Here is a 17,743-nt window from a genome sequence, read left to right as displayed (position 1 = left end):
GGTGAAAGTTCTGCCCTCCAAGAATTATTGGAGGTGGTGGACGGACAGCTACAGCGCCAGGAGCTTCCAGTCGAACGCACTGTATTTAAGGTCCAATGGCTGCAACTGCTTACTGAAGAAGGCCAGCTGGCACTACTGCCTGTCCAGCCACTGTTCCAGTACTCCCCCAACCGCCGTGGTGGAAGCATTGACTGAGACCGCTGTGTGCACTTCCAGGAGCAGGTGCACCAACAAAGTTGCCTTTGCGAGGGCCTGTTTTGTTGCAGTGAAGGCCTCGTTCGCCTCCTCCGACCAGGCCAAGGTCTTCTCTTTCATCGCGATCAGCGTGAAAAGAGGGCGCATGATGCAGGCGGCGTTGGGGATGAATCACTGGTAAAAATTTACCATTCCCACGAATTCCTGCTGGCCTTTGAGGGAGGAGGGTTTGGGAAAATGCTAGATGGCTGCCACTTTCTCTGGTGCTGGAACTGCCCCAGACGCTGAGATGGTGTGCCCCAGGAACTGTAATGTCTGTTTCCCAGATTGGCATTTGGCCTTGTTGATCGTGAGGCCGTATTCTGCCAGGTGGGCGAACATGGTACGGAGATGGGCCTTGTGCTCTTCGCAGCTGTGGCTGGTTACCAAGATGTCATCTAGGTAGATAAAGACAAAGTCCAAATCCCTACCCACTGCGTCCATGAGGCGCTGGAACATCTGGGCCGCGTTCTTCAACCCGAACGGCATCCAGAGGAATTCGAACAAGCCGAAAGGGCTGATAATTGCCGTCTTACCAACGTCATCAGGGTGTCCTGGGATCTGGTGGCATCCTTGCACCAGATTGACTTTTGAAAAGAACTGCACGCCGTGGAGGTTGGCTGCGAAGTCCTGGATATGGGGGACCGGGTACCTGTCTGGAGTCATGACGTCAGGGCCTCCAACCTCCTGATGACTTTGGGACCGTGTGCAGTGGCGCCGCCCAAGCGCAGTCCAACCACTGAATGATGCCCAGCTCCTGGAGCCTGGAAAATTCCTCCTTTGCCTGTTTTAGCTTCTCCGGTGGCAGCTGCCTAGCTCTGGCGTGCAGCAGGGGGCCTTTCCTGAAGATGTGATGGAAAACTCCATGGCGAGGGGAGGCGATATCAAAGCATGGCTGCAGGACGGCAGGAAATTCACTGAGGATCTTGGCGAACTCGTCTGTGGCGGTGGTTTCCGTAGTGATTTTGGGTCTGTTGTCGTCTGCCGAGCACAGGCACACCGAGCGAAAGGTGTGAGCGTTGAGCAGCCTCCTGCCCCTCACGTCCACCAGCAGACTGTGAGCCCTTAGGAAGTCAGCCCCTAACGGCGTCGTGCGCACCGAGGCCAGGACGAACCTCCAAGTGAACTTTTCATCCCAATCTGTATCTGTGCCCTACGGGTGCCATAGGTCTTGGTTGCGGAATCATTGGCCGCCCAGTGTTGGACTGGGGTTCTGGGTGCGAGTTTCCAGCGCTGTAGGGGGGACGGCACTCAGTTCGGCCCCTGTGTCCACCAGGACTTGTCAGTGATGTAAAGGAGGCTGTTCACGTGGCCAACCGTCACAGCCATCAACGGCGCTTGGCCTCGCTATTTCCCTGGAAGTCGCAGGGCTGGCAGCACTTGTGAGCTTTCACTCCGCAGCGCTGGTGATAAAAGCACCATGTTGACTGGGTTTCCTCCAGCTTGTGCTTGGGAGTATCCTGCAGACGGCGGGGCCCCGGGTTGGAGACTTGGCCGAGGGCTGCGTCGTTCTCCTGTTTTGTGCGCCAGAGGGCGTCTGCCCAGGCTGCAGCCTTGCGGGGGTCAGAAAAGTCCTCTTCGGACAGATGGAGCCGGATATCTTCTGGCATCTGTTCAAGGAATATCTGGTGGAAGAGGAAATACGGTTCATGATCCTCCGCCAGGGCCAGCATTTCGTCCATGAGGGCTGAGGAGCTGCAATCCCCCAACTCATCCAGGTTTAAGAGCCTGGAAGCCCGCTGCTGGGGAGTGAGGGCAAATTTCCCCAGGAGTAGATTTTTGAAGGTAATATACTTAACCACTACTGGTGGCCAGTGAATGATGTTGTCCACCCTCGCTGCCATGTCCTGGTCCAGTACGCCCACAACGTGATAAAATTTTGTGGCGTCTGCTGAGATGTTGCAGAGGTGGAATTGTACCTCCGCCTGCCTGAACCATGTCCATGGGCGATGGGGCCAGAAGGGGGGGAAATTTGAGGGCTACTGCATTCACCTCAGCTGCGTCCATTGTTCGCTGGATCCAGATAGTCATCTGGGCCTGTCGGGGTCACCACTGCGGCGTTTGAGCTGAAAGGAATCACTGCTGCCACACCGAAGGTCATTAATAACTGGTTTTATTCAAATTGAGCGCACCCCTTTAAGGGCAGCATGAGCTCAGACACCTGGTGCATTGTAACATCATAATCGCTGCCCAGGGTGCGCACTGAAAGGGATTCTGGAGTCAGAGAGAAACCTCTGATGATGCCATTTCCTCATGGCTGTCCCGCCACGTGGCAATACAATTGGGGCAGGTTCGCCATGAGGTTGTGCACCACCACAGGGAAATAATTACCACAAAAGTCCAGAATTGTTTCTACTAGGAAATACTGTGTACATAAAATCTAAAATAAAACTGTCCAATTATCAATTAGAATTTCTTAAAATTGCATTGGTGGTGGCCAGGAAATGTATTGGGGTTACTTGGAAATCTGATTCCCCGCTGGATATAGCCACATGGAACATGGAAATGCATAGTTGTGTTCCCATGGAGAAAATTACTCACAACTTAAGGAAGAAGTGTGGCGGCATGCCACTAGGCAGGCGAACCGGCCCCGCTTGTAATCCACGCAGAGGAGCAGTTGGCCAAAATGGCGCCGTCGGGGGTTTCCCCTTCTTCTCAGCATTGGGCTCAGAAGCCCGCGCTGGGGGACCTCGTGACGCCTGAGTGACGTCGGCGCCCCCCCAGCATGGTTCTCAGCCAGGTCCGCACTGGGAGTATAAGTCCAGCCCAGCAGTCAGCAATAAACCAGTTTTTCTGCTCACTGAGCTCAAACCGTCTGGTTGTGTGTTCTTTCAGTAGCAGTGTAGCTGTCGCTACAGAAGTATGTTTTTGCAGTTGTGGTGGCCATACTTGCAGAATGCAGGGTTGAATATTTCTGTTCCTGAGTTCTATGTCCTGGTTCTTTTCCCTACTAGAGTTCTAGGAAAGAAAAGGAATTAGATCCTATGAACTGGATATGGGATGCCGACAGTTGTCGCTACAATTGGTGACCCCGACTGGTTCAAACATCTTTGAACCCAACATGAGCGAACCTGGGATCAGTGCTATAGCCGTCAAGCTGCCTGACTTCTGGGTTCAAGAGCCGGAGACCTGGTTCGGCCACGCGGAAGCTGTTTCACCTCCGCCAGATTTTGTCCGATACGACCAAATTCTACCATGTGGTCGCCGCCCTGACCAGGCCACTGCCAAACGTGTGCTGCACCTTGTTCAGCACCCACCCGCCGAAGACAAATACAGGACCATCAAGTGAGTGCTCACCGGATTCCTCAGACTATCCTGGCGTCAGCATGCTGCTCGGATGCTGTACCTCGACACCTTGGGGGACAGGTCCTTGGTAGAGCTGATGAACGAGATGCTCACGCTCATGGGTGATCACACCAACGGCCCACTCTTTGAGCGAATTTTCCTCGACAATCTGCCTGACGACATCCGGCCATTACTGGCCCAAGAGAGCTTTACTGACCCGAGGAAGGTTACTCAGAAAGCCCAAGTACTATGGCTCGAGCGATTCCCGGAGGGCTCGGCAGTCCAGCAGGTCCCGAGGCATGGGCATGACCATGCCAAGCCTGCTCCTATTTCTGCGGTAGAACACCTGGCCCCTGCAGGGGCCACCAAGCATAACCAGGGCCATGGCATCCACTCCATGCCTCTGCTTCTACCACCAGCACTGGGGAGTGTTTGTCTCACTCATTCATGAACAAAGCAGACCTAGCAAATGCATTCACATCTTGTTACAGCCCTGTACATTCCCATCTCATGATGTTTTACCTAACAGGAGTACAAGGACACCTCCCCTTCTTGTTACAGCCCTGTACCGGGTAACTCCCTACACATTCCCATCTCATGATGTTTTACCTTACAGGAGCCAAGGCTCGGAAGTGTCGTCAGCCCTGCTCGTTCCAAGGAAATGAGCAGGCCGGCCATTGTTAATTGCTGCGGCGGCTGGCCAAGGACACAGCCTCCTCTTCCTGCGGGACTCAGTCAGTGGCCAGTGCTTCCTCATCAACACTGGGGCCCAAATCAACATCATCCCGGCCACGGCCATCGAGTCCAGGAACTGACCTCGAGGACCTCCTCTCCGTGCGGCCAACGCAACAGAGATCCGGAAGTATGGGAACAAGACAGTCCACTTCCAGATCGGCCTGCGAAAGTTCTCATGGAGGTTCACCGTCTCGTCCCTTCCGACCGCCATTCTGGGTGCCGACTTCCTCCTAGCCCATGGCCTCCTGGTGGACATTCGAGGTAGGCACTTTGTAGATGCCCAGACTTTCCAGGCCTTTCGCCTCAACGCCTCCCACACAGAGCAGCCACAGATGACCACGATCAGCATGCCCAGAGACAAGATCCAGCGAATCCTGAACGAGTTCACGGCCTTCCACAGGCCACAGTTCTCCGCTGCCTCACCGCGCCACAGGGTGTTCCATCACATTCCCACCCAGGGTTCACCGGTTCACGCCAAGGCACGCCGCCTCCTGCCTGACAAGCTCCAGGTGGCGAAGGAAGAGTTTTCACATCTGCTGGAGCTGGGGGTCATTTGGCCCTCTGACAGCCAGTGGGCCTTGCCGCTCCACCTGGTCCCGAAAGCCTCCGGCGGCTGGCACCCCTGCGGAGACTATCGAAGGCTCAATGAGGCAACAGTTCCTGACCATTACCCCATCCCTCACATCCAGGATTTTACGGCCACCTGCATGGTGCAAGGGTTTTATCCAAGGTTGACCTGGTGCGCGGGTATCACCAAATCCTGCTGGACCCTGAGGACATACCCAAGACGGCCATCATCTCCCCCTTTGGCTTGTTCGAATTCCTTCGCATGCCGTTCGGCTAAAGAATGCCGTTCAGACCTTCCAGCGCCTCATGGACTCAGTCGGCAGGGACCTGAATTTCATCTTCATTTACTTGGACGACATCCTCATTGCCAGCAGGGATCGGGTGCAACACAAGGCCCACCTGCGCGCCCTCTTCTCCTGGCTGGCCGACTTCGGCCTCACCATCAACCCAGCCAAGTGCCAGATCGGGAAAGAGTCCATGCTGTTCCTGGGCCATACCATCATGGCCAAAAGAGCCACGTCCGCTGCTACGAAGGTCGCCACTATCAAGGAGTTCCCACACCTGGACAACCTCAAGGGACTACAGGAGTTCGCGGGTATGGTCAACTTCTATAAACGATTCATCCCAGGAGCCGCGCACATCATGCAGCCGCTATTTGCCCTCATCACAACCAAGCACAAAATGCTCACCTGGACCCCAGAGGCCTGCAGTGCTTTTGAGGTCACCAAGGATGCCCTCAGGAAGGCTACCATGCTCACCCACCTGCACACCGACCTGCATATGGCACTCTCCATCGATGCCTCTGCCACAGCCGTCAGCGCCATCCTGGAGCAGTAGGTGAATGAACAATGGAAGGCGCTGGCATTCTTCAGCTGGCTTCTCTGTCCACTAGAGTGCAAGTATAGCGCCTTCGACTGTGAGTTACTGGGCATGTACCTGGTGGTGCAGCTTTTCTGCTATCTCTTAGAGGGGAGGTCTTTTACCATCTTCACTGACCATAAACCTCTCACTCAGGCATTCGCGATGGCAAAGGATCCCTGGTCGGCCCGCCAGCAGCGTCATTTCTCCGTGTCAGATTTACCACCGACATTCGGCACAAGGTGGGAAAGGACAATGTGGTTGCCGATGCACTCTCACGACCGGCCATCTGCGTGCTGACACTTCGACTTTGACCAGCTTGCCCAGGACCAGAAGTCCGACGAGGAGACACCAGCCTTCAGGACTGCCACCACAGGCCTGCGGTTCCAAGACCTCCCGACTCCTAGTGGCGAAGGCACCGTCCTGTGTGATGTCTCGATGGGCACCCTACGGCCAGTGGTTCCCCAGCAGTGGCACAGGCAAGTCTTCCATCACATCCACGACCTTTCACACCTGACCATCAGGTCCATGGTCCGTATGGTAGCAGAGCGGTTCATCTGGCTCGGGCTGCGGAAGCAGATCACGGATTGGGCCAGAACATGCACCCATTGCCAGATGTCCAAGGTGCACAGGCACACCAGGGTGCCTGTGCAAGAGTTCGAGCACATCTGGGAACGGTTCAGCCACATTCACGTGGACATACTCGGGCCCTTACCAGTTTCCCAGGGCAACCGTTACGTGTTCACAGTGGTAGATCACACCACTCTTTGGCCCGAGGCCCGATGCCGGACGCCCCCACGGACTCCTGCTCCCAAGCGCTATTGCATGGTTGGGTCGCCCAGTTCAGCGCTGCGCTCTGGGCACAGCTCACCAACAGGTTGGGGATAGAGCTACATTGCACTACAGCCTATCACCCGCAGGCCAATGGGCCGGTTGAGAGTCTGCACCGCCACCTAAAGTCGGCACTTATGGCCCGACTCACCGGTCCCGACTGGGTGGACGAACTGCCTTGGATGCTCCTGGGCATCTGCTCCACGCCCAAGGAGGATCTGCAGGCGTCATCAGCTGAGCTGGTCTACGGCGCACCGCTGGCACTGCCCAGTGAGTTCATCAACATGCCTCAGAACCCCCAGCGGTCACCGCACAAGCTACTTCCCCACCTCCGGGCCCACTTGGACTCCTTCGCACCCCCACCGCCGCCCAGACACAGCACGTCCTCAGGGAGCTGCACTCCACCGAGTACATTTTTATTCAGCAGGGCCTGCCCGCGGCACCTCTGCAGAGACCTTACGAGGGGCTGTACAGGGCTGTCCAGCGTTCAGGGTCTATGTTCACGCTGGACATCAGCGGCAGGCTGAAGCCAGCTCACCTTGACCCCCACCAAACCAGTGATTGTGGCCCAGCCCAAGAAGTGAGGCCGCCCAGCTAAAAAGGACATTGGCGCCGGTTCTGGGGGGAGGAGCTGTGTGGCGGCATGCCACTAGGCAGGCGAACTGGCCCCACTTGTAATCCACGCAGTGGGGCAGCCGGCCAAAATGGCGCCATCGGGGGGTTTCCCCTTCTTCTCAGCACTGGGCTCAGAAGCCCGCGCTGGGGGACCACGTGACGCCCGAGTGACGTCGGCACCCCCCAGCGCGGTTCTCAGCCAGGTCCATGCTGGGACCATAAGTCCAGCCCAGCAGCCAGCAATAAACCAGTTTTTCTGCTCACTGAGCTCAAACCTCTGGTTGTGTGTTCTTTCAGTAGCAGTGTAGCTGTCGCTACAGAAGTATGTTTTTGCAGTTGTGGTGGCCATACTTGCAGAATGCAGGATTGAATACATCTGTTCCTGAGTTCTATGTCCTGGTTCTTTTCCCTTCTAGAGTTCTAGGTAAGAAAAGGAATTAGATCCTATGAACTGGATATGGGATGCCGACAGTTCCTTCTCTCTATTTCTTGCTTTTCTGTTATCTTCTCTTTCTTTACTTCAGGACCTTGTTTGAAGATATGGACAACTTGCACCATTGAAATTTATTTTGTTCTTTCATGTCAATTTATGTATTAAGTAATGGTTATTTCTTAATGCATGTTGTCCACAAAATGAAAATAAAGTATTTTTTAAAAAAGAATGGCCAACAGTATTACTCCCTTCCTTCTTTATTCTGGGATCATGACGTGGGACTCCGACTGATGGAACAGATGAGGAATAAAAGGTTTTGGAGGCTCTCATTCGGCACCAGGATGTTCCAAAGCACTTTACAGCCCTTCAGCAAACTTTGCAATGTTTGCAATGCAGAAAAAAAAAGCACAATCGCTCACAATGAATCGCAATTTGCAATGAGGTTAATTAGAGACCAGGCCACTGGGAAAAAAGAACTCAGATCCTCTCGAAAGAAACAATGCGGGATTTTCACGAGTCCCGGAGTCAATCCGACACCTCCGACCAGCCGCCACACCCTTGTATTGTGCGTCAGCCGGGCTACCAATATCAATTTGATTTTAATGTGTCAATAAAATGCAAATAATGCAAGTGGGTCCCGGAGAGAAGTTTGAATACATGTCTGCCCTAAAGATAAGACAGCGGCTGTCCTTCCAAGTTGGACAGAAAACCGTCCAGGAACCTCCAACTTCCCAGAAAGCTGCAAACATTTCAATCGGGAAATCTTTTTACTCCTCTAAAACATCCCCCCCCCTCTCCCTCCCCCCCCCCACCCCGCCAAAGTTGCACAAAGTTAGACGTTTATTACATAAACTTCTGGAGGAAGTGGGAGAAAGCGAATGGTCGACGTTTCGGACCGAACCCCGTGTTGCTAATCCTCAGCGACGCGACGTGGTTGAACATCACTGAATTAATCCGGCATCGAGTCCGGCCTCAAGACACTTGGAATTTACTGTCTGAGTGACAGCAACCCTACCTGTTCATCGGGAATAAAAGTGATTTCATTACCACCAGAATCCCAGCGATCACTGTAACATTTTGGGCGTCGGGCTCATTCGTGCCCCTCATCAGTGACAGTGACGGGAAGTTAAATGTCCAGAAGGTCACTCCGATTCCAACAAGAGCCCTGAATATGCATCCGTCGGGATATTAGCATTAACATTAAGCGAAAGAGAATCACCAGCATTTCGCTGCCATAAAAATCTCTCACTTCAATTTAGTTCCGTTGATGTAGTGTGAAATTTAACCTAATCATTAATCTCAGTAAAACTCGGCGATGTTCATTTAAACAAATAAATTCAACGTTCACTCATCCCAACTATTTTTGCCCCTTCGAAAACAATTGAGCATGTTTGTGGAGGCGAGTCCTTCAACAAATGGAGTCGAGGGCCTTTTAAACTTTAATTTCTTGTCCTCGGATTTGAGGACCAGGGAAATTGAATTGGGAAAACTGGGATTAGATTGCTGGGTACCCAAGAGAATGCGGATGCTGGAGTCTGGAGAGTAAAAAATACGAGCGGCTGGAGGAACTCAGCGGGTCGGGCAGCATCGGTAGAGGCAGGGGATGATCGACATTTCGGGTCGAGACCATCCGTCCACCTCCACAGAGGCTGCCTGGCCCGCCGAATTCCTCCAGCCGCTCGTTATTTATTTGAGTTGCTGGAGGTGTGTTAAAGGGAAAGATTGGGACTGCGGTGCCGAGAAGATTGTGTTTCATGGAGATATTAATATTTAGAGAGGAATTTGGATTGGGTTAAAACTGGAGAAAGAATGGGGTTGGAAGGAGATTGGATTGGGTTAAAACTGGAGAAAGAATGGGGTTGGAAGGAGATTGGATTGGGTTAAAACTGGAGAAAGAATGGGGTTGGAAGGAGATTGGATTGGGTTAAAACTGGAGAAAGAATGGGGTTGGAAGGAGATTGGGATTCGGAGGGAAATTAGAACCGGGAATTCGAGAGACTGGGTTTTCAGTCTGTTACAGAGTCTGAAGCTAAGGTCAGGGCTCACTCGAGCACGGACCAGGATAGAATTCATATTCAGGTCCGGTTACACTCAAATCCGATTTATAAGACGCCCCGAGCACAATACATAGACCAGATACAAACTTAAAAGTATTATGTATCGCGTCGGATCACCTTCCTCATTAACTGTAAGATTGGTTTATAAATATTCATCAGTTGCATCTCAAGCACACTTGATCTTTCGCTTTTCCTTTAAGGGTGATAGTTTCGAACGACAACTCCGCTTCATTTAAAACCTCCAACACTCACCGAATGTTACAGCTGCAGCGGGGACGTGTCCCTGACCGGTGCTGGTTGTTCTTGTGTGAATTGTAACTGGAGTCGTTTCTCCCGGACCTGCGGGACAGGTTGCACCTGAACTTGTACAAACTCTTCACTGTCTCTCCGCTACTGAATCTGCCCGTTAAATTCAGCGAGTTTCTCCTGCTTTTACTCGTTCTCTCTTTTTACCCGCCCTGATTTTTCAATCTGATAATTATTTTTCCTGCAAATCTGTTTTTTTTTTCTGGAACTCATGCGATAGCCAATAGAAAAAGAGTAAAGTGGAAAGCTGTCTTGACGGAGAGAGCCACAGAGCAAAGAGAAACACGAATCAATTCCCACACTGATCTGCTGAGTATTTATAACACCGATATTCACATATATTCCACAAATGTCCAGGGACATCGTTCTCAAATAATGAAGGGAAATACTCTTCCAGATACAACTGTCTATTTCTATAGACACAGAAACAGAAATATCCTCTTAAATTTTACCTTCATATTTCCATCGTTACCTCCTTCTGTTCCGCATCGTTCGCAAATCGTTTTACAGTTTGGATCATTCCACTCCAATTCTGTCTCTTAAATTACACATGCATACTGTTGCTTTATGAATGTGTTGTGTGTGTGAGAGAGAGAGAACTTCGAGAAATGCACAAACACATGTGATGTCAGACATAAAGACATATTTAAATCCAAAGGGAGAGACAGGAATAAAAAGAACGACCAGTAAAAATTCACTTCTACACTTGCAGACAAAAGAGATAAACGCACACATGAACAAAAAGGAAGACACACAGTACTCAGTTAATAGGGACTAATAGATGTTCGTTTACAAAACAATATCTCAACGTATTTGGAAATATTATTAAGAATGTCAATCTTATTTGGTTTCAAAATAAAGGTGCTTTTGTAGCGGCGGCTACACTGCTAACTGAAGGATCGCTCAACCAGACAGGTTAAGTTCATTGAGCAAAAAACTGATTTATTGCAGGTTGCCTGGCTGGTCTTATACTCCCAGCCCCAGGTCGGGAGGAAACCCCCGATGGTGCCATTTTGGCCGGCTGCCCCGCTGTGTGCATGACAAGCGGAGCCAGTTCACCTGCCTAATGGCATACCTCCACACAGCCCCCCCAAAACTGGCTCCAATGTCCTTTTTTGCCTGGCGGCCTTGCTTTTTAGGTTGGGCCACGACTATTGGTCAGTGGGGTCGAGGTGGGCTGGCTTTAACCTGCCCTCTGTAAACAGTTCCCTCTTACCACTGATGTCATGTGAAAGTGGATCCTGAATGCTGGACGACTTTGTTTGGCACTTCCTATGGTCTTGTAGAGGTGCTGTGGACCTGATAAAAACATACTCTGCGGAGTACAGCTCACTGGGGGCTAAAGAGGCCCATGTGCCGTATCTGGGCGGCGGTGGGGGTGTGAAGGAGCCCAAGTAGACCCGGAGGCAGGGAAGTAGACCTTGTGGTGACTGCTGGGGGTTGTGCGGTGCATTGACGAACTCACCGGGTAGGGCTAGCGGAGCACTGTAGACCAGCTCGGCTGATGATGCCTGTAAGTCTTCTTTGGGTGTCGAGCGGATGTCCAGGAGCACCCAAGGCATCTCGTCCACCCAGTCGGGGCCGGTGAGGCGGGCCATAAGTGCCGACTTAAGGTGGCGGTGCAATCGCTCGAGTAGCCCATTGGCCTGTGGGTGATAGGCCGTGGTGTGATGTAGCTCGATCCCCAGGCTGTTGGCAAGCTGTAACCAGAGTGCAAAGATAAACTGGGTGCCCCAATCACTGGTGAGGTGGTTCAGGATGCCAAACCAGGCAACCCAACCGTTCAAAAGTGCTTAAGAACAGGAGTCCATGGAGGCATCAGGCATTGGGATCGCCTCGGGCCAACGAGTTGGTGCAGTCTACCACTGTGAAAACGTAACGGTTACCTCGGGAAACAGATAAGGGACAGATGATGTCCACATGTATGTGGCTGAACCGTTCCTGGATGTGTTCGAAATCTTGTACGGGTGCTCTGGTGTGCCTGTGTATCTTGGAAAGCTGGCAATGGGTGCAGGTTCTGGCCCAGTCCGCAATCTGCTTCCGAAGCCCATGCCAGATGAAATGTTCTGCCACCATACGGACCGTGGACCTGATGGAAGGGTGGGAAAGGTCATGGATATGGTGAAAGACTTGCCTGCACCACTGCTGGGGAACCACTGGTTGCGGGGTGCCCATGGAGACATCACACAGGCCGGTGCCCTCACCATGAGGAGTCGGGAGGTCCTGGAACCGCAGGTCCATAATGGCAGTCATGAAGGCCCGCGTCTCGTCGTCGGACTTCTGGTCCCGGGAAAGCTGGTCGAAGTCGAAGCCGGGTGTCAGCATGCAAATGGCCGGTCGTGAGAGTGCGTCAGTGACCACATTGTCTTTCCCCGCCTTGTGCCAAATGTCGGTGGTGAACTCCGACACGAAGGAGAGGTGATACTGTTGATGGGACAACCAGGGACCTCTTGCCATACCAAGTGCCTGAGTGAGGGGTTTGTGGTCGGTAAAAATGGTAAAAAAAACCTCCCCTCCAAGAAATAGCAGAAATGACACACTGCCAGGTACAAGCCCAGCAACTCACGATTGAAAGCGTTATTCTTGCGCTCTGGTGGGTGAAGAAGTCACCAAAAGAATGCCAGTGGTTTCCCCTGTCTGTTCACCTGCTGCTCCAGGATAGTGCCGATGGCTGTGGCAGAGGCATCAACGGAGAGCGCCATATGCAGGTCGGGGCGTGGGTGGACGAGCAGGGTAGCCTTCGCAAGGGCATCTTTCATGGCTTTGAATGCCATGCTGGCCTCTGTTGTCCAGGCGAGTGTCATGTCTTTGGCCGTGATGAGGGCGAAGAGTGGCTGCATGATGCGCGCAGCGCCTGGAATTAAGTGGTTATAGAAATTGACCATACCCGCGAACTCCTGTAGCCCCTTGAGGTTGTCCGGGTGTGGGAATTCCCTGATTGCAGTGACCTTCGTAGTGGCAGGTGTGATGGTATGGCCCAGGGACTGACTGCATGAACTCTTTCCCGAACTGGCACTTGGCTGGATTGATCGTTAGGCCGAAGTCGGTAAGTCGGGAGAAGAGGGTGCGCAGGTGAAACTTGTGTTGTGCCCGGTCTCTGCTGGCGACAAGGATGTCGTCCAGATAAATGAATACGAAATTCAAATCCCTGCCCACTGTGTCCATAAGGCGCTGGAAGGTCTGGGCGGCATTCTTGAGCCCGAATGGCATGCGTAGGAACTCGAACAAGCTGAAGGGGGTGATGATGACTGTTTTGGGTATGTCCTTGGTGTGCACCGGGATTTGGTGATACCCACACACCAGGTCAACCTTGGAAAATACCCTCACGCCATGCAGGTTGGCCGTAAAGTCCTGGATGTGAGGGATCGGGTAAGGTTCAGGTACTGTCGCATCATTAAGCCGTTGATAATCTCCGCAGGGTTGCCAGCTGCTGGAGGGTTTCGGGACCAGGTAGAGTGGTGAGGCCCAAGGACTGTCGGAGAGTCGAATGATTCCCCAGCTCCTGCAGATGCGAAAACTCTTCCTTTGCTATCTGGAGCTTATCCGCCGGGAGCCGGCATGCCTTGGCGTGGACCGGTGGGCCTTGGGTGTGGATGTAATGAAACACTCCGTGGCATGTTGAGGCGGTGGAGAACTGCGGCTTGAGGAGGGATGGGAACTTGCCCAGGATTCGTTGAAACTCATCCTTGGACATGCTGACTGTGGCCATCTGCAGCTGCTCCGTGCAGGAGGATTGGAAGGTACAGACATCTACCAGTTGCCTACCTCGAATGTCAACCAGGAGTCCATGGGCGAGGAGGAAGTCGACACCCAGGATGGCGGTTGGAAGGGATGAAACGGTGAACCTCCACGAGAACTTCCGCTGGTCAATCTGGAAGTGGATGGTCTTGTCTCCATACGTTCAGATTTCCGTTGAGTTGGCTGCACGGAGGGGAGATACTCGAGGCCGGTTCCAAGACTCGATGGCTGTGGCCAGGATGATGCTGATCTGGGCCCCGATGTTGACGAGAAAGCGTTGGCCGCTGACTGAATCCCGCAGGTAGAGAAAGCAATGTTCTTGGCCAGCCGCTGCAGCCATTAACAGCGGCCGGCCTACTCATTTCCCTGGAACAAGCAGGGCTGATGACACTTCCAAGCCTTGGCTCCCTAGCACTGGTGGAAGAAGCAGAGGCCTGAAGTGGATGACTTGCTTCTTGCTATGCTCTTTGAAGCCGCTGCAGGGGCCGGGTGTTCCACCGCAGTGCTAGAGGAAGACTTGACATGGTCATGCCCGTGACTCATAACCTGCTGGACTGCTGAGCCCTCTGGGAATCATTCGAGCTATAGCTCCTGAGCCTTTTGAGCAACCTTCCTAGGGTCGACGAAGCTCTCCTGTGACAGTAACAGCTGGATGTTTTCAGGCAGATGGTCGAGGAAGATGTGCTCTAAGAGTGGGCAGTTAGTGTTATAGCCCATGAGCATGAGCATCTTGTCCATCAACTCGATTGGAGTTCTGTCCCCCAAGGCATCGAGGCACAGCATCCAAGCGGCACACTGGCACCTGGGGAGGCCGAGGGAGCCGGTGAGCATCCACTTGATGGTCCTGTACTTATCTTCCGCAGGTGGGTGCTGAGTGAGGTGCAGCACTCGTTTGGCAGTGGTCTGATCCAGGGCGGTGACCACGTGGTAAAACTTGGTCGAATCCGATGAAATCTGGTGGAGGTGAAACAGGCTCTGCGTGGCTGAACCAGATCTCCGGCTCCTGAACCCAGAAGTCAGGAAGCTTGATGGCTATAGTATTGATCAAAGGGTTGTTCATGTTGGGTTTAAAGACGTTTGAATCTGTCGGGGTCACCAATTGTAGCAGCGGCTACGCTGCTAACTGAAGGATCGCACAACCAGACGGGTTGAGTTCAGTGAGCAAAAAAACTGATTAATTGCAGGCTGCCTGGCTGGTCTTATACTCCCAGCCCGGACCTGGCTGAGAACCGCACTGGGGGGCTCCGACGTCACCGGGGCCTCACGTGGGTCACCAAGAGCAGGCTTCTGAGCCCGGTGCTGAGATCAGGAAGAAACTTCCGACAGTGCCATTTTGGCCGGCTGCCCCGCCACATGCGTGACAAGCGGGGCCGGTTCACCTGCCTAATGGCGTACCGCCACACTTTCATGCATAACACTCTTAATAGACATCAGTATTGATGGTTCTGACTTTATAATGTGCAAATAATTTAGAATTAATTTCTGTTACAGTAAAAGGACAGCATAATTAATGTACAGATTTGCAGACACTGAGAGCCTCAGGTTTCAAATTGAATTTGACGTTCACATACTTTTTTAGGGAAAGTGAAAGGTTTTGGGTTATATTCAACATGGAAATGCAGTTCACAGCTTCTTTATGTATCAAATATAAAGTTATCTTTTTACAGGATGTTGCTTTTATTTTGGATTGAAATGTATTTATTACATTTTTCTCATCACCATCATAAAGTTTACAGGACAGAAAATGGATATTCAGCCCATTGAGTCTGTGTCAGCTCTGTGCCCAGCCTCTTACAATAATTTATGTATATATAACAGGATTGCTCTGTTCCAGACTCCTTGTATAGTTATGCCCCCTAGTTTATATTGCCACTCCTTGTTCATCTTATGGAAATGTAACACTAAACTCCTCTGCATAAAATTTTATCTTTCCTGTATTCACCCATCCCATCAGTCTATCTATTTCCTACAACCATTCTTTCAGTTTACCATGCTTCCAAACTATGTAATTTTGGAAATTGTGCCCTGTACACCAACTCCCAGTTATTACCATACACTGAATTAAGAAAAGTGGCTGTCCTGGTACCCGTTTCAGGGAACACTACTGAATTGTTCCTTCCAGCCTGAAAAACAACAATAATATACTATATCAATGCATTATGTATATTTTTTAACATTCTTTTTTAAATACATCTCCCAGATGACAGAATTCTTATCTAAGCTGTGCAGAAAAAGCTTTGAGGTTGGTGAGGCGGCAAACCGCCCTGTACAAGAGACAGAGAAAACAGAAAGATAGACAAGTGAAGGAGAGAGATAGGGAAAAAATAAGAAAAATAACAAGGAAAGAGAACCAGGAGAAGAAATGATTGAAAGTGACAGTTGAAGAAGGCATTTAGTACACACAACAGCACATATAATTTTACCATATTAAACCATGCGCATTATTGAATGATCCACTGATATAACTGTGTAATATAATATCTGAATTATTTTTAAAAATTATTTAAAAGTTCACATTCAGCTAAAGGGAAAATGGTAGTGCAAAGAGGGCAGCGAGAGGTAAACGGACAAACAGATTTATATACACAGGAACAAACATAGATTAGTTAAATAGATATATGTATATGAGGATACACAGATCCCAAGGCTATGGGACAGAGGTTGCAAGGATTCACTGCAGCACCAATCTACAAAATCCACCATGCATCAGTAATTATTGTCATCCACACAGAGTCCTCCAACTTCCCCAGGTTTTTCTGATGAATGGAGAGGAAGCATTTCCCAACAGCAATATCAAGTCCAGGAACATCCACTCAGGAGAAAGCAACAGATTTCTTCCAGAAGACTCTAACTGCAGAAATACTTCACAGACAATGCTACCTTTGAGCTTTATCCAGCTGTTCAGACCTTGAATGAGCATGTGATATATTCTGTGAGGGGATAAAGAGAGCCAGAAAAATAAAAGTGAAGTCTTCCTTGCATATCCCAATGTGAATATGTATAGAGGAAATAGTTCTTTCAGAGTGAGTTAGTCTTCAGTCAGCATTGCTGTGGACAGTAACATTAAAGGTACTTCTGTGCCGGCTCACCACAAGACAGGCGAACCGGTCCCACTTGTAAGCCACGCGCGGGGCAGCTGGCCAAAATGGCACCATCGGGGGTTTCCCTTCCTTCCAGCTCGGGGCTCAGAAACCCGCGCTTGGGGACCACGTGACACCCGGATGACGTCAGCGCCCTCCAGCACGGTTCTCAGCCAGGTTTGGGCTGGGACTATAAGTGCAGCACAGCAGCCTGCAATAAACTAGTCTGCTCACTGAGCTCAACCCGTCTAGTTGCGTGTGTTTTTGCAGGAGCAGTGTACCTGCTGCTACACTTCATCAATTTAGACTGTTAAGGATACGACAGAAATGCAAATCCCTTGATCAAATAGACTGTTCAACTTCCACTTGAACAGAGAGAATCCTGCTGGAGCATCTATAACTCAGTTCACAAATATCCTTTGTCCAGAACAGATTCAACAAAGCCAGAAAGGTCCCAACAAATCATCAAAAACAATTAACAGCTAAAACAGATCAGAACATAAAACAGCCTCCAGAAACACAAAAGCTGCAGATGCTTGAATCTACAGCAAAGAATTACTGGAGGAACTCAGCAGGTCAGACAGCATCCCTGGGTAGCAATGGTTAGCCTCCAATATGCACCTGTAAATTTCCCCGTCACAACTCATTATATGAGATGGGGAAGATGGCACAGGTAATGTGAGGGTGAGGGAATGAGGGGCTGATTGTACAGACTCATTTGTGGATAGTTGAATACACAAGGTCTTCTTTACAGAGAGTTTGGATTATGTTTTTACAATGTAATTAAGGCAGTGGACATTGCTGGTTCATCGTATTAAGCTTTTTGTCACTAAATTGCTTACTTGAAAGGAAAAATCAAGCTCCATGAGCATTAGAAGGACAGACTTGTTACTGTTCATCACGTTATATGGAAGAATGATGATCTATGGAGAATGGCAACCCTGAAAATGTTGCAAGTACTCAACAGGTTAGGCATCTTTCTTTAAATAAGGGGAAAAATTTGA

At 50.9% G+C, this 17,743-nt stretch overlaps 1 protein-coding gene across 2 annotated transcripts in view; it reads right to left on the bottom strand.

Annotated features, from left to right (window-relative positions):
- LOC138754697 (zinc finger protein Gfi-1b-like) overlaps positions 1-10,504 on the bottom strand; it is a 38,842-nt gene extending 28,338 nt beyond the window's left edge. Inside the window, exon 1 of one of the 2 annotated variants that reach the window (XM_069919407.1) lies at positions 10,374-10,504. The gene's annotated coding sequence lies outside the window, so the exon portion shown is untranslated. Of the gene's footprint in view, positions 1-9,867; positions 10,053-10,373 lie in introns of those variants that run through there. The other variant, XM_069919393.1, reaches the window with a different exon arrangement.
- Positions 10,505-17,743: the final 7,239 nt, after the last annotated feature.

This window comes from Narcine bancroftii, chromosome 1, assembly GCF_036971445.1.
Source record: "Narcine bancroftii isolate sNarBan1 chromosome 1, sNarBan1.hap1, whole genome shotgun sequence".
Taxonomy (NCBI): Eukaryota; Metazoa; Chordata; class Chondrichthyes; order Torpediniformes; family Narcinidae; genus Narcine; species Narcine bancroftii.
The sequence above is the reverse complement of the archived record's forward strand: the minus strand, read 5'-3'. Positions and strand labels throughout refer to the sequence as shown.